Source organism: Cebus imitator, unplaced genomic scaffold, assembly GCF_001604975.1.
Source record: "Cebus imitator isolate Cc_AM_T3 unplaced genomic scaffold, Cebus_imitator-1.0 Scaffold73, whole genome shotgun sequence".
Taxonomy (NCBI): domain Eukaryota; kingdom Metazoa; phylum Chordata; class Mammalia; order Primates; family Cebidae; genus Cebus; species Cebus imitator.
In genome coordinates this window covers 4,701,323-4,718,689 of record NW_016107388.1, presented here as the reverse complement: position 1 = coordinate 4,718,689, position 17,367 = coordinate 4,701,323, and positions in this window count along the sequence as shown.

Genomic DNA, 17,367 nt, shown 5'->3' with positions numbered 1-17,367 from the left:
ATTAGGCTGTTATGACTCCCATTTGCAGATGCAGAAGCGGAGGCACTGAGTTGAGGCGTGTTCTCAACGTCTATCTATGGTTGGGAAAGGACAAAGCGGGGAAGGCTGGCTCCCCGGGTGCTCCCTGAGCCAGAGCTGGGGACGTAGTGAGTTTCGCCAATGCACCTTAATGTAGCAGTTTCTCGTTGTCTGAACTAGTACCTGGAGTTCTTTGTCCTATGTCCAAGAAAATTAAGGAGTGCAGACACAAGGGTAGGTTTGGAGCGAAAGTTTAATAAGCCAAAGAAGAAAGCTCTTCTCAGCGGAGAAAGGAGTCTGAGTGGATTTCCAGGTTACTGCTGAATCTAAAAGCTTTAATAAGAGACTCCTCTCATCTCTGTGGCAGTTTGAGTAACTTCTCTTACCGGTGAAGCTGCCTGTGCAATTCCCTTTACCCTAGGCAGCTGTGGGTATGCCTCTAGCCAAGTACAAAGTGCAGCTTTCTGTGCTTGTTTAACTGTTATAGGAAAGCCCTCTCCTCCCTATGCAAGTTCTCTCTCAAGAATGAATGAAATGAGTTTGTATGAACTCAAAGGACGGACTGGGCTTGGCGAACCCTGCCCCAGAGCATGCTGCGCTCACACCAGAGACTTGATGGGGCCCCGGGGCAGCGCCCCAGGAGCACCGGGCACAGCCACAGCAGGGCGCTCGGATTTGTTTTAGGTAAGCTCCCTCCTCCCTGTGCAAGTTCCCAGGAACCCACCGTGAAAAAGGGAGGAAACTTTTTCCTGGGAGCTCGCTCACTGCACAAAGAACAAAAGGCTTCTGTGCTTTCCTGGCTCCTTGTGTGTCCCAGCTTATCTGTGCAGCTGCGACTTTTCAGGCAGGCAACTCCTCCCAGGTCCAGCCTTAACTGTTTACCTAGCTGATTTTTCCTTTTCTTCTCCCTCAGCGGGTATTTCCATCTTCAGAGTGAGTGGCCTGAGGGGCTTCTTGCTGTGACATGGCAACTGTCTCCTGTGTTTCAGAAAGTCAGGTCACCTCGGACCCAGGGCCATCCCTCCTGACCCCTTGGCTTGTTCATGCTCCAGGGCAGTGTGTGACCCGCGCTGCAAATGAGCTGGGGAATCTGGTGTTGCCGGGCAGTGCGGTGGTGGGGGTGGGTGGGTGGGTGTGGCGGTGCCGAGGCTCTTCATACGTCGTGAACCCGCGGGCACTGCGTGACTCACTGGCTTTGCAGGGTTCACTCCAGGAAGCCTGGTCTTTTTAGGTGAACATTTCCAGAGCTGCCGTTTGAAGCCGCAGGATCGAGGTCGCGCCCGCCTCAGCGGAGAGGCTGGGGTTCTCCCTAGGCTCCTGGGATTCTCCATCTCGCACGTGTCGCTGGTGCAGGGTCTCTGCGGAAGGAACGCTTCCGAGCGCCCTGCTGGGGCTGTGCCCTGCGCTCCTGGGGCGCTGCCCCGGGGCCCAATCAAGTCTCTGGTGTGAGCGCAGCACACTCTGGGACAGGGTTCGCCAAGCCCAGTCCATCCTTTGAGTTCATACAAACTCATTTCGTTCATTCTTTAGAGAGACCAGTTTCAGCTGCTCCCAGTGATTTGGGATTTCTTTCTTTCTTTTTCTTAAGGTAAAATACTCTATTACCTGCCTTGTGGGGACGAGACAATAAGCAGGGGAAGTAATGTTGAAAAATACTGTGTGTTAATAAATACTCTGGCTGACCGAGATGGAGCCATTGCTCTTCAGCCTGGGCAACAGAGCGAAACTCTGTCCCCAAAATACATACATACATACATACATACATACATACTCTGGCTGAGCGTACTTACAGCCAACCCAGAGGATATGCTGACAGGTGGTTTTGGTACCCATAAAACAGGAACAATCTGGGAGAAGTGATACGGAATTTCTGAAGAAAAGGCTAAGCTTGTTTATTTCTCATGATTGTTTTGTTGTGGTTGTTGTTTTATGTTTTAATTTTGTTTAGAGACAGGGGAGCTGACTATGTTGCCCAGGCTGGTCTTGAACTCCTGGCCTCAGGCAACTCTCCTTCCTGGGCATCCTGAGTAGCTGGGATTACAGGACCCGGCCACTGAGCCCAGTTATGGATTTTTTTTTCCTAAGTGCCCTCTGGGAGGGACTTAATCCAAGGCAAGTTAGTAAAAGTCATCTTTAAAGCTGGTAAAATAAGCTGATTAAAGATTATTCAATTTACTTGCTCTCAGGTGTGGAAACAAACCCTGGGACCATCTGTTGTCTCTCCCTCCTCTCATTGCCCTGAGGCCAGGAGGACTGAAGTTAGAGGGGTGCCCCTTGTTAGTGGAGACTTTGAAGAATGGTGTGTTGCACTTTCTAGTACATCACACCCCTTCATCAGGGAGGGAGCCTGAAGAAGATGGAAGTCTGTGATGAGAAGAGAGCCCTGGGGTAAAGCAGGCATGCAGTAAGGATTTTTGAAGAAAATGAATCCTTCACAAATGAACTAGTGGCATTTGAGGACATTTTACACAAAACGAAATTTTTCTCTGATAGTGGGAAACCGAGTTTGGTATATTTAGAGACAGAGCTCAAGTTAATTGTGTCATTGTTGAGGGCTTCCTGGCCTTCTTCTGTCCCGGAAAGACCCCATACCCAGCGGCCCTCACCACCCACTGGGTGTGAAATCCCCCTGAAGGAGATGAGGCTCCGTGCCTCCTGCTTTGACTTGATTGTTAGATTTGGGGTTGCCGAAAGGAGGATCCCGTATACAGTAAATGTGTAGTGGCCAGGATTTTGGATGTAATTGGGTATTTTTGAGGAAAGTGATTGTCTCTGAGGCAAAGTGGGGAAACCACACAGATATCTTCAATGCAGTTGACTAAAGCAGGCTTTCAAGGGAATTTTCTTTTGGTGAGAGTAGTTGCATTGATTCAGCACCTAGGATATTGGAAGAGCTCTTAAGCTAATCAAGTGACAGTTCTCCAGACTCTGAGTTTTGCCTGGGCTTCCACTTGTGGTGTCCTCACGGCCCCTGTGGCTGCACCTGAGGCCACTCCACCCCACCAGATGGGGCGCCTGAACTCCCAGGGAGAAGCTTCTGGAACTGAAAGCCACCATGCGGCATGTTGGCCTGGATGTGGAATCAGAGCTGCCTGGGAGCTACCCTCCTTGTCCAGCAGCCACCCTCTGATCGTTTTTCTTTCTCCAACTTTTATTTTAGATTCAAGGGGTACATGTGCAGGTTTGTTACCTGGGTAAATTGTGTGTTGCTGGGGTTTGGAGGATAAATGATTTCCTTAACCAGGTAGTGAGCATAATACTCGATAGGCAGCTTTTTGATCCTCACCCTTCTCCTCCCACCCTCCCCACTCAAATAGTCCCCATCGTTCTGCCATGTGTACTCAGCGTTAGCTCCCATTTATAAGTGGGAACATGCAGTATTTGGTTTTCTGTTCCTACATTAATTCCCTTAGGATAATGGCATCCAGGTGCCTCCATGCTGCTGTACAGGATGTGATTTCTTTTTCACAGTGCATAGTATTTTATGTTGTATATGTGCCACATTTTCTTTATCCAGTCCACTGTTAATGGACACTTGGGTTGATTCCATGTCTTCCTATTGTAACTAGTACTGTGACGAACATACGGGTGCATATTATTTTTGGCAGAATGATTTATATTCCTTTGGGTATATACCCAGTAGTGAGATTGCCAGGTCAAATGGTAGTTCTGTTTTAAGGTTCTTTGAGAAATTACCAAACTACTTTCTACAGTGACTGAATTAATTTACATTCCCACCAGCAAAGTATAAATATTCTCTTTCTCCACAGCCTTACCAATACCTGTTATTTTTGACTTTTTAATAATAGGCATTCTGACTGATACAAGATGGTATCTCATTACAGTTCTGATTTGTATTTCTCCAATAATTAGCGATGCTGAACATTTTTTTCATATACTTCTTGGCTGCTTTATACTTTTGAGAAGTATAGAAAAGTATACTTTTATACTTTTGAGAAGTATCTGTTCATGTCTTTTGCCCATTTTCTAATGGGGTTCCTTTTTTTTTGCCTGTTGATTTAAGTTTCTTAAAGATTCTTTGTTGGATGCATAGTTTTTGAATATTTTCTTCCATATGGTAGGCTGTCTTGTTGCAGATTCTGCTATATCTTTGTCTTCATTATTTTAAAGGAAGTTTTTGATTTTTGCTCTTGATATATATATATATATATATATATATATATATATAATCATTATTTTTGCTGTGTAGAAGCTCTTTAGTTTAATTAAGCCCTATTTGTCAATTTTTGTTTTTGTTGCAGTTACTTTTGGAGATTTCATCATGGAATCTTTGCCAGTTCTTATGTCCAATTGGTGTTTCCTAGGTTTTCTTCTACATTTTTTTATAGTTTTAGGTCTTACATTTAAGTCTTTTATATGGTGAAAAGAAGGGCTCATGTTTCATTCTTCTGCATAAGGCTAGCCAGTTATTCTAGCACCATTTATTGAGTAAAGTCCTTTCTCCATTGCTTGTTATTGTCAACCTTGTTGATGATCAAATTGCTGTATGTGTGTGACTTTATTTCTGGGGTATCTAACCTGTTCCATTGGTCTGTGGTTCTGTTTTTGTACCAGTATCATGTTCTGGTTACTATAGCTTTATAGTATAGTTTGAAGTTGGGTAATGTGACGCCACCAACTTTGCTCTGTTTGCTTAGGATTCCTTTGGCTACTTGGGCTCTTTTACGGCTGTATATGAATTCTAGGATAGTTTTTTCGAATCCTGTGAAAATTGAGTTTGGCAGTTTGATAAGAATAGCACTGAATCTGTAAATTGCTTTGGGCAGTAGGGCCATTTTAACAATATTGATTCTTCCTATCCATGAGCATGAAATGATTTTTCCATTTTTTTCTTTCAGCAGTGTTTTATAATTCTCATTGTAGAGCTCTTTCATCTCCCTGGTTAGCTGTATTCCTAGGTATTTTATTCTTTTCGTGGCTATTGTGAATGAGATTGCATTCTCATTTTGGCTGTCAGCTTGGACTTTATTTATGTAAAGAAATGCTACTGATTTTTGTATATTGTATATTGTATCCTGAAACTTTATTGAAGTTGTTTATCAGAAGTTCAGTTTGGTACTTTCTTAAAATGGCTATGTCATCTTTCAACTGTTGGATTGTTTTACTGGTTTCCTAGGAGCCTTAGGGCAGAAACTATGGGATTTTCTAGGTATAAAATAATCTTATCTGCAAAGGGAGATAGTTTGAGTTTCTCTCTTTCTATTTGGACACGTTTTATTTATTTATGTTGCCTTATTGCCCTGGCCAGGACTTCCAGTACTATGTCGAATAGGAGTTGTGAGAGTAGGTATCATTGTCTTGCTGTGGTTTTCAAGGGGAATGCGTCTAGCTTTTGCTGTTCAGTATGATGTTGGCTGTTGGTTTGTTATAGATGGCTCCTATTATTTTGATGTATATTCCTTTGGTTCCTAGTTTGTTGAGGGTTTTTAACAAGAAGGGATGTTGAATTTTATAGAAGCTTTTTTCCATATATTGAGATGATCATGAAATTTTTGTTTTTAGCTCTGTTTTTGTGATGAATCACATTTACTAATTTGCATATGTTGAGACAATCTTGTACTCCAGGAATAAAGCCTACTTGACCCTGGTGGATTAGCTTTTTCTTGTGCTGCTGGATTTGGGTTGCTAGTATTTTGCTGAAGATTTTTGCATCTATGTTCATCAGGGACATTGCCCTGAAGTTTTCTTTCTTTTAATTGTGTCTCTGCCAGGCTTTGGTGTCAGACTGATGTTGGCTCATAGAATGAGTTAGGGATGAGTCCTTCTTTCTTAATTTTTTGGAATAACTTCAGTAGGATTGATCCCAGCTCTTCTTTGAATGCTTGGTACAATACTGTTGTGAATCCATCTGGTCCAAGGCTTTTTCTGCTGTTTTGTCATGGATTCAGTTTCAGAATCTGTTTTGATCTGTTCAGGATGTTAATTTCTTTTTGGTTCAATCTTGTGAGGTAGTATGTTTTCAGGTATTTATCCATTTCTTCTAGGTTTTCTAGTTTCTAATCATAAAGTTGTTCATAAGTCTCTGAGTTTTTTTTTTTTTTTTGCATTTCTGTGGGGTTGGTGGTAATGTCATCTTGGTCATTTCTGATTATGTTTATTTGGAGCTTATTTTTTCTCTTTATTAGTCTAGCTAGCAGTCTATCAATCTTGTTTGTTTTTTAAAAATAAGATTTTGGCTTCGTTGATCTTTAGTATGGATTTTTGTGTCTCACTTTTGCTCAGGGCAGCTCTGATTTTGGTCATTTCTTTTCTTCTGCTAGTTTTGGAGTTGGTTTGCTCTTGTTTTTCTAGTTTCTCTAGGCATGATGTTAGGTTGTCAATTTGAAATCTTTCTAACTTCTTGATGTAGAAATTTAGTACTATAATCTTTCCTCTTAATACTGCTTTAGTATGTCCGAGAGATTCTGGTATGTTATATCTTTTTTTTCATTATTTTAAAATAAGTTTTTGATTTGTGCCTTAATTTCATTCTTTACCCAAAAGTCATTCAGGATAAGGTTGTTTAATTTCTATGTAATTATATGGTTTTCAGAAGTCTTCTTGGTATTGATTTAGATTTTTAATACACTGTGGTCCAAGAATGTGGTTGGTATGATTTCAGTTTTGTTGAATTTGTTGATAATTGCTTTATGGCTGAGCGTGTGGTTGATTTTAAAGTAGGTGCTGTGTGTAGATGAGAACAATGTATATTCTGTTGTTGTAGGGTGGACTATTCTGTAGATATATGTTAGGTCCAAATGGTCAAGTGTTGAGTTTAAGTCCTGAACATGTTCATTAGTTTTCTGCCTTAATGATCTAACATTGTCAGTGGGGTGTTGAAGTCTCCCACTATTATTGTGTGGTTATCTAAGTCTCTTCATAGACCTCTAAGAACTTGTTTTATGAATCTGGGTGCTTCAATGTTGGGTGCATGTATATTTAATATATTTAGGATAGCTAAGTCTTCATGTAGAATTGAACTTTTTATCATGATGTAATGCTCTTCTTTGCCCCTTTTGATTGTCGTTGGTTTAAAGTCTGTTTTCTTTGAAATAAGAATAGCAACCTCTGCTTTTTTGCTTTCTGTTTGCTTCATAGAAATTTCTCTATCCCTTTACTTTGAGTCTATGGGTGTCATTTTATGTGAGATGGGTCTCTTGAAGACAGCATACAGTTGGGTCTTGCTTTTTATCCACCTCACCACTCTGTGCCTTTAAGTGGCATTTAACCTGTTTATGTTCAAGGTCAATATTGATATATGAGGATTTGATTCTGTCATCATGTTGTTAATTGGTTGTTATATATACCTGATTGTATAGTTGCTTTATAGTGTCAGAAGATTCTGTGCTTAAGTGTGTTTCTGTGGTGGAAGGTATTGGTCTTTCATTTCTATGTTTAGCACTCCCTTAAGGACTTTTTGGAAGGTAGGTCTGGTGGTAACAAATTCCCTTAGCATTGCTTGTCTGAAAGGGATCTTATTTCCCCTTCTTGTATGAAGCCTAATTTGGCTGAATATGGAATTATTGGTTGCAGTTTCTTTTCTTTGGGAATGGCAAACATAGTCCCCCAATCTCTCCTGGCTTGTAGGGTTTCTGAAAGTTCTGTTAGTGTGATGTGGTTCCCTTTGTATGTGACATGTACCTTTTTTCTAGCTGCCTTTAAGATATTTTCTTTCATGTTGATCTTGGAAAATATGATTACTGTGTGTCTTGGGGATGGTCATCTTGTATAGTGTCTTGCAGGGGTTCTCTGAATTTTCTGAATTTGCATGTTGACTTCTCTTAATGAAGTTGGAAAAATTTTTGTGGATAATATCCTCAAATATGTTTTCCAAGTTGCTTGTTCTCTCTCCATCTCTTTCAGGTATGCCAGTGATTTGTAAGTTTGGTCTCTTTACATTATTCCGTATTTCTTTGAGGCTTTGTTCATTTTAAAAAATTCTTTTTTCTATATTTTTGTCTATCTGTCTTGATTCGAAAGAGTAGCCTTTGAGCTTTGAGATTATTTTCTCAGCTTGGTCTATTCTGTTGCTAATGCTTCCAATTGCATATGTAATTCCTATAGTAAATTTTTTATTTCCAGAAGTTCAGTTTTGTTCCTCCTTAAAATGGCTATGTTGTCTTTCATCTCTTGGATTGTTTTACTGGTTTCCTTGGATTGAATTTCAACCTTCTGCTGTATCTTGTTGTGTTTTCTTGTCATTTCAATTCTGAATTCTATGTCTGCCATTTCAACCATTTCAGTCTGGTTAGAAATAATTGTAAGGGAGCTAGTGTGGTCATTTGGAGGTAAAAAGGCACTCTGGCTTTTAGAATTTCCAGAATTCCTGCACTAATTCTTTCTCATCTGTGTGGGATGGTATTCCTCTAATCTTTGAAGTTGCTGTTCTTCGGATGGGGCCTTTTGCTTTTATATTCTTTGATGCCCTTGAGGGTTTGACTGGTATAAGCTGTCTTTAGTTGATTGGCTTTGTTTCTGGATGCTTTCAGGAGACTAAGGCTTAGCTCAGCACTTCTGAGCTGCACACTCTAACTCTGAGGGCCTGGGACAGGCTCATGGCTTTGTTCTTTGGCCCTTCAAAGTAAAGCACCTGTTGTGCTGGAGGAGCTGAGAGGTTCCCAGTCTGCTGGCAACAATACTCCAATGGTGGCTGGAGGGACCATGAGAGAGTGTGTTGCAATTAATGGCTGCAGTTAAGTATGCATCGTTGGGGAAGCGGGGTGGGGGCATGCATCTCTTGACCATGAGCCTTCACCAGGCACTGAGTAGGAGGCAGGTATAGTGATGGAGGCATCTGGAACCCAAATGTTGAGTTCTGATTCTATCAAGAACAAACTACTTAAACAGAGCTTCCATTTCCTCATCTGCAAAATAGAGACAATAATGCTTATTCTGCAGGGAGTTCATGAGGATTTGAAGTATTGTGCACAAATTCATGACATCTATTTTCCCTTGGCTAATAATTTCAGCAAAAAGAATGGCTGATATTGTTTTAGCATGTAAGTACCTTAGCTGATACCATGTACTGATAAAACCTAAACCTTGATTTCAGTTTCAAACAGAATAGGTTTTTGGTTGGATTGTCTAATTTATGAGCATCTTCCTTATGAGAAGCAAAAAGCTGTAAAAAAATAAAAGTAAATTTATAGGAATCCACCTTTGTAAACCTCCCATCTCCTCCTGCTCTGGAAGAGGGTGGTTTTACCAGTGTCCTCCCTGCCCCAACATGAAGAGCCACTGTTCAGGATGTCTATAGTGAGCAGAAAGATGCCTGCTGAGGATTTTTACAAGGAATGCCATGAGAGTGCATAAATAACACTACATCTGAGACATGTGCCGTAAAGATGCAGGACACAGTGGCTCAAGGAGACCCCAGTGATGGTACAATCAGGTCCTACGGTTGGGGGCACTAAGAGAGTCTCAATGCCCCCTAGCTCTTGGTGTCCATACCTGTGTGTCCTCTCCTCTTGAATGTAGGCAAAACCTGTCACTTGCTTCTAAGGAATAGAACATAGCAAAGGTGATAGGATAGTATTTCTGTGATTACGTCACATCAGAGTATGACTTGTGTCTTGCCAGCAGACTCTCTCTCTTGCTGGCTTTTAGGAGGTAAGATGTCATGTTATGAGTTGCCCTATAGAGAGGCCCATGTGTCCAGGAGCTGAGGGTGGCTTCTAGCTGACAGCCGGCAAAAAAAGAAAAATTAGGTAAGGAACTGAATTCTGCCAACAAATGCAGGAGCTTGGAAGCAGATCTTTCCCTGGTTGAGACTTGAGATGAGGCTGCAGCCTTAGCCAATACCTTGATTGCAGCTAGTGAAGGACCCTGAGGCAGAGGATGCACCTGAGCCGTATCTGGATCCCTATCCCATAGGTGCTGGAATATTACAAATGGGTGCGCCTTCAAGCTGTAACATTTCTGATGATTGGTTACACAGCTATAGATTGCTAATACAGGCCTTAAAGGGGCTGAGGATGGTTATGGGGGAGAGTTAAAGCAAGGATATTCTAGAAAAAGCAGTAGCAAATGAAAGTGACATGGCCTTGGGGGTACGTGCTGTCAGGAAACAAGGCAAGTTCAGTGTGGCTTTTTGTGAAAAGTGTGAGTAATATCGGATGTGGGTGGAGAAAATGTTTAGAACCAGCTTGTAAAAGGCATGCAGTGTACTGAGGGGCTCAGGCTACAACCTGCAGACTTTGGGGAACGATCAGAGGGTTTTAGCCTGGGATGGCAAGTATCAGATTTTTATTTAGGAAAAAAAACACAGCAGTATAGAAAATGAATGGAATTAGAGAGATGGGTCCAGCCAATTGCTTAAGAGTGATGCATTATGTGATCCTTACCACACCTCCTTCACTGTAAGCTGGGTCCCTTAGTCTGAGGTGATAAGGGATCATGCTATCCCATATGGCAGGATCCCATAGTGATAAAAAGGCAGCCTAAGTCTTCAAATAATAGTGCTGTCAGCAGCACAGCATGCAGGGAAAACAAATCAATATTGGAGTCAATTCCGTGGGAATAAATTGCTGCTCCCCCCAGCGTGGGAGATTTACAGGGTAGTTAACCTAGCAGCAGGTTAATTACCAGTAGCTGGCTTGTCTGCTCCAATGCTCTGCTACTGGCTTATTGGGTATCTGGGTAGGCCATAGTGGGTGGAGGCTATGCAGTTGGGGCAATGAGCAGTGTTCTTCCTGTATTGCCACCATGGTGGCTCCACTTGCGGGCCACTGTCTGTGCACTGGGCAGCTGAGGGCGGAAGCTGACATTTCCTGAATAGGCTACTCTGTCTACCTTGTTGTCTCCTCTAAGGCACATGCTCTCCAGTAGCCACTGATGTGAGACAGGAAGACCCACCCGTGTGTGCCCTGAAGTCCCAGTGGCCTATCCTCACATCTCTGCAACTGCGCTCTTGTTGAGGACCGTGTGCCCAGCTGGGTTTCATGATGGATACAGATGTGTAGTGACCACTTTGTGTCTTCTATTTTCTTTCTTTTGGATTGGAAATGTCTGCTGTGGTTCTCCCCTCATGGCCTTGACATTGTATTTTGGGTGCATCTGGGATGGATACCTTGTCTTTGGAGTCCACAGATCTTCTGATCAGGAAGAGCTGCTCCCAGAGGGCTGCTTCCAGCCCTGATTGAGATGATGATGGTTGAGATGAAGCCAATGAGTTCTGGGTCTGAGGAATGGCTCATACCTGGACCTCAAGACTGAGCCTGATTCTATAATGGAACAAAACCGTTAGGCACATTGAGAGCTGGGAATAGATTTGTGACATGGATCGTTAAGATCTACAGTAGGTTTAGCAGCTTCCACTTTTGTATTTTTGGGAACCCTGAGCCTCCAAATGAGACAATCACTACTTTGACCCAAAAAATTGTGAGGAAGTAAACTTGTTGTTTTAAGCCACTTACTTCTGGGGGAGTTTGTTACATAGCAATAAATAACTGAAACATGGCTATTGCTATGTAACGAATACCAACAACACCTAGCTCATGACGGTCAGCTGCAATTGTTTGTGTGGATAGGTGCCCACTCCTTAGTAGGGCCCAGTGATGCACAGGAGCTGCTTTTTGAAGTCCTCTCATAGCCTTATTCCAGATGCCTAGGGGTCTCTGCCATGAGTCTCCTACTAGGGTTTGCCAGACATTCCATGTGGTCTCCTAATCTGCCTTGGAGATCTCTAGCCTATTTGGATTTGTCAGCTCATGGCTTGCTTTGGAAGCTTGCCCTGGAGCCTGGACCTTCTATAGAACCCTGTGGCCTGGCAGCCTTTTGGGGGCACCTAACGTAGAGAGTGAAATTGAATGCTTAAGTGTGGTATCTGTTTCCTGAAAAATCTAAATCAAGTACTGGGCCTCTTTCTTAGTGGTATGGAAGGCAATGACTTATGTTTGACCTTTCTCCAGGCCACTGGACCCCAGAAAGCATCACAGATGTGGGAGGACCCTGAGTTTTTTTTAGGTTTACAGGTATTGATCGACTTACGACCTATGCAACTTACGACCGTTTGACTTTACGACCACAATCGCTAGCCACAACTGCTCTGCATCTGGCAGCGCAAACGTTGCCCAGCTGGGTGTACGACAGTGCGGACCAGCTTCCGGCAGCACTACCATCTCCACGTGCATATCACCTACTCAGCTTACGACCCAATTGGTCTGTCGGAACCAATCGTGGTCGTAAGTCGAGCACTAGCTGTATCTTTCACACGTTTCATGCATGTTTCTTATCATTGAACTTACAGTTTTGCCACTCCTGTGCACCAGGTACAGTAAGTATGATCTCGCCAATGTAGTGGACCTTGCGAAGCTATGTGGATCGTCAGGTTATCCAGATCCCTGTGAAGTACTTTGGGATGGGCCAGGAGAGCTCCCCCAGACCTGGGGCAAGAGAATGAATGTGCACTTCTCTCATTACCATGAATGTCAATGACCTTTGGTCTCCTTTAGTATGAGGATTGAAAAGACCACTTTAATCCGGACCATGGCTGTGTACCAACTACCAGAGGCTGTGCTATTTGTTCAAGTAAATATGCTGTATCTGGCCCAGCAGCAATGAGGAGGCTACTGGTTAAGTTCATGGTGGTGTGCTGCTATGGTTTTAATGTTTGTGTTTCCTCCAAAATTCAAGTTGAAGCTCAATCCCCAAAGCAATGGTTTTAAGACATGGGGTCCTTAGGAAGAGATTAAGTCATGAGGACAGAGCACTCATGAATGGGATTAACAACCTTATAAAAGGGCTGAAGGGAACCAGCTAGGCCCCTTCTGCCCATCCGTCTTTCTGCCATGGGAGGACACAGAGTTTGTTCCCTCCAGTGGATGCAGCAACAAGTAGAGACCAAGTCCCCACCAGAGCGCAGACCTGCTCTTGCTGTGATCTTGAACTTCCAGGCTCCAGAACTGTGAGAGATGAATTTCTGTTTCTTAGAAAATGAATTATCCAGTCTCAGGTATTTTGTTATAGCAGCATGAACAAACTGAGACACACGCCATTCTCACCTTACTCTTTCTGGCTTTTGCAGGGGCCATGCAAGTGAGTTAAACAGGGATAGGCTGTGGACTGTCAACCAGGGTATTGCTTCTGATTTATTATCTTGGCTGGGAGGGGGCAGTTTCAGCAGCCTCTGTCTGGCTCTTCCTATCATAAGGGTTTATTCCATCCAACAGAAAACCACTGTGAAGGTTCTGCTCATCTGCACAAGCAGTAGCTCAAATGCCAAAATGCAGGATTATGCATCAGGTTTGGCAGCTAGAAAGGTTTTTAGTGAATTTTTCCAAAACAATTTCATTTGTGGGTACACATACCTGAATCTAAGCATAGAGAAGTGGTTAGGAAGTGAGAAAGAGGAGAGAGGGAGCAGAAAGACTGTGCCCTTCAGATGTTTGACAGCAAAGGGAAGAAAGCAGAGAGGATGATGAGAAAGCATTGTGAGAATGGCGGAAAATCGAATTTGTGTGAGGCTTGATGGCAGGTTCAAAGCAGGAGAGAGAAATCAGAGACAGGAGAGATTGGAGGTGACAGTGGGACAGGATTCTGGAGGTCAGCAGGTGATCCTCATGCCCAGAAGTGGAAGCCAGCCTCCCATCTTGCAGCAGGGAATTGGTTAGGTGAGGCTGCTCCTGATGAATCGTGTATTCTTTCTCTTCTAAGTAACAAGCAAAGTCAGGGAAAGGCAAGAGAAAGAACACTTAGTAGATGCTGCCATGAACAATGCAAGTCACCTCTCCCAGACTGTGTCTTCTAAAATTGAAATTGAATCTTCAATATGATAGTATTAAGAGGTGGTACATTTAGAAGATAATTAAGTCATGAAGGCAGAGCCCTCATGATGGGAATAGCGCCCTTATAAAAGGCATGAGGGGGCTGGGCGCGGTGGCTCATGCCTGTAATCCTAGCACTTTGGGAGGCTGAGGCAGGCAGATTGCTTGAGCTCAGGAGTTTGAGACTATCCTGGCCAACATGGTAAAACCCTGTCTCCACTAAAATACAAAAAATTGGCAGGGCATGGTGGCCCACACCTGTAGTCCCAGCTACTCAGGAGGCTGAGGCAGGAGAATCACTTGAACCCGGGAGGCAGAGGTTGCAGTGAGCCGAGACTGCACCATTGCACTCCAGCCTGCATGACAGCATGAGACTCTGTCTTCAGAAAGAAAAGGGGCTTGCGGGAATCGGTTCACTCAGGGAATGGGTTCACAACATTCAGGTCACCTTCTTGGAAGCAGAGAACAGCCCTTACCAAACACTGGGCCTTCTGGTGCCTCACTCTTGGATTTTGCAGCCTCCAAAACTGTGAGAAATAAATTTTTATTATTTACAGATGACTCAGTCTCCGGTGTTTTGTTATAGCAGCACAGACTAAGACACAGATTGTCTGTTTTGTGAGGTTTGACACATATTGACAGCGTGCTTGTCAGAAAGTGTGCCATACATCATGGGAGGGAATGTTTGCACTGTATGAAGGAAAAGAGTGATTGATGTGCAGTGGTAGACAGTGTACAGGGGACCATCTTTACATGAATGTGAGCTAGTGTGAGGAATATTAGGTGGTTGTATGAGGTGGGGAGGGAGAGCGTGGCCATGAACAGTAAAGTCACAGCATGATCCTGCAGGCAGTGAGACCCAAATGACAAGAAACAAGGGTGAGGTCTATTTCCCCACAGATTGGCATGCTTGACCTCAAATCCTGAGGACTGGCTCTTGCAACCTTCATTGAGATGGGATTGCTGCAATCATGTGGCTTGTGGGAAAAGTGAAAAAGTAAAAAAAATTTACCGTATTCCAGAGACTACTCAGGCCCACACGCTGTGCCAGGCACTCCATGTGCATCAGCTCAATGCAACCTCCTTAAACTCTAATGAAGTGTGTGTTACTATCCTGTTTCTAGATGAGAACATTGAGGCTTGGATAGGTGAAGTAACTCGTTCATAATTAACAGAAGCAGATTCAAAGCCAGGTCTCCTGACACCAAACCTTTCCCCTGCACACTCATGGCCTGGATGGCATATCACCCTGCCCAGCTGCCCTTGTGCTCAGAATTCTTTTCCAGGTGATCCATCCTCTGAGCTAAGATATAGGTTCTCAACTTTGGTTGCGTATTAGAAGCTCCTGAGGAATCTTTAAGATTCCTGGCACCCTGACTGCTATGCATACAAATGAACTTGTAAACTGCAGCCACAACCCAGCCATCCATGCTTTTAAGGGTTTCCGGCTGAGGCCAACATGCAGCCAGGGTGACAATGTCATGGCTCATTCGGGCACCTCTTTAGCTGCAAATGCTGCAGGTCAGAGCATTCTGTTGTCAGCCACAAATGTCCTCATTGTAGGTCCATTTACCAGCTAATAAGAAAACAGCAGGGAACAGGATGTGAGAGGGTCAGCTCCTGAGCAGGTCATTTTTACTGTGGGTGTGGGTTTCTTGAAAGATCCAGGGCATGGGGACATTAACAGGGAGGCCTGGCCGTGGGGACATAGAGGCAGGTGAAGAAAGGGAGAGAAAGGAATAGAAACAGACATTAGTTTACCCCAAGTCAAGATGAAGCTGCTGATGACAGTACCAGTTATCAGGGCTGAATGCTCTATGTGGATTTTACAGTTTAATTTATACAATAACTCAATGGAGTTGGTACTTTTAATACTTCCATCTTGCAGGATACTAATATCTAGAGAGTTTATATGGTTTGCCCAAATCCACACAGTGAGAATTATTTAGTAGATCCAGAATTTGTACCCCAGAGGTCTGAGTCCAGAGCTAGAGTCTCAAGCCATATTGCTCTCCTGGGTTCTCATAGGTGAGGTGGGGCCCAGCTGCACAGCCATTGAGGATGGGAGAAAAGGCAGGACTCACCAGCATTGGAGAAGCCTGAGGGGCTGGGGCCTGATTCGGGTAGGGATTCAGCTCCGGAGCTCTGCACTGGAGGGAAGTGGGGTGGGCAGCGGTAGGATGGGGGTGTTGGGCTGGGTTCACACTGCCCTGAGGGGTAGCTCCTCTCTCTGATGGCCGGAAATGCTGGGCATGGGGTGATTCTCCAGCTCACAGGTAGAGCTGTCAAATAGGCGGTGAGCGGTAGGCTCCTGTTTTGGGGACTTCCCTGTGCAGAATGAAGGCAGGTGAGCAGGGGAGCCCGGTCAGGCGGCACCGGGAGTCCTAAACTTCCTGGCTGGGCTCATCCCCTACTCCATCATGCCCAGGATGCTTCCAGTGCTGGCGAGGTGGGCCTTTGAGAAGGATCCGAGTGGGCAGAGGCAATCGCAGGCAGGCCCGCAGCCCCCAGGCTGGGAAGCTCTGCTGCAAGGGCGCGGCACAGCCTCCCGGCTGAGCAGAGCAATCCCTCCCCACACCAGGGCACCTGTCACCCGTGCCTCGTCGCCTTCACGTCTACAGCATCCACCAGCCGCGCCGCCGCAGTGCCTGATTTCCCGGCCGCATGGGGTGGGGCTGGTTGGGCAACTTCTCTAAGATGAGCCCCGCGCATCGGACTGGGCGACGGAGCCCGGCAGTCCTGGGGGCGCGGGGCAGTCCTGGGGGCGCTGAGCTGCAGCGCAAGGCAGGAGATGGCGCCCCTGGCCGGGAAGGAACAGGGCCCCACTAGGCTCCGGGCGGGACTGTGGGGAACCAGGGTGCCGGGTGGGGCCCTCCATGCCAACCCCGGGTCCACGGACGGCGGGCACCCGCAACCAGCCAAGCGGGCAGGCCTGTCGGGAGCACCGCGGGGCTCAGTGCCGCACCCTTTGGGCCTCCGGCGTTAGGCGGCCTCCCTGGGGCCGGGCTCCTGGAGCAGGATCAGGGCCTGAGGAGTTCGCCTGGGGCTGGTGCGGCTGGGCCTCCGCCTGCGCCTCCAGGTCTGTCATCCCTCGGCTGGGGAGTGGTCAGGACGGGCTGCAGGGCTGCTGGGGGCTAAGGGGACATGCAGGAACCATCGCAGCCTCTGTGGGTGGTGCATTGCTGTGTTTGTGGGTGTGGTGCGTATGTGTGTGGGTGATGTCTGTGGACAGGTGTATTTTGTATAGTGTGTATGTGTTGTGTGGGTTTGTAGGTTGTGTGTTGTGCATGTAATGTGTATGTGGTGTGTATGTATTGTGTGTATATTTGGTGTGTGTATGTGGTGTGTGTGTATTGTGTGTATATATGGTGTGTGTAGTATGTATGTGGTGTGTGTAGTGTGTATGTGGTGTGTGTGTATTGTGTGTGTATGTGGTGTGTGTAGTATATATGTGGTGTGTGTGTATTGGGTGTATGTGGTGTGGTGTGTCATGTGTGTGTACTGTGTATGTGGTGTGTGTGTATTATGTGCATGTATGGTGTGTATGTGGTATGTGTGTATTGTGTGTATGTATGGTGTGTATGTG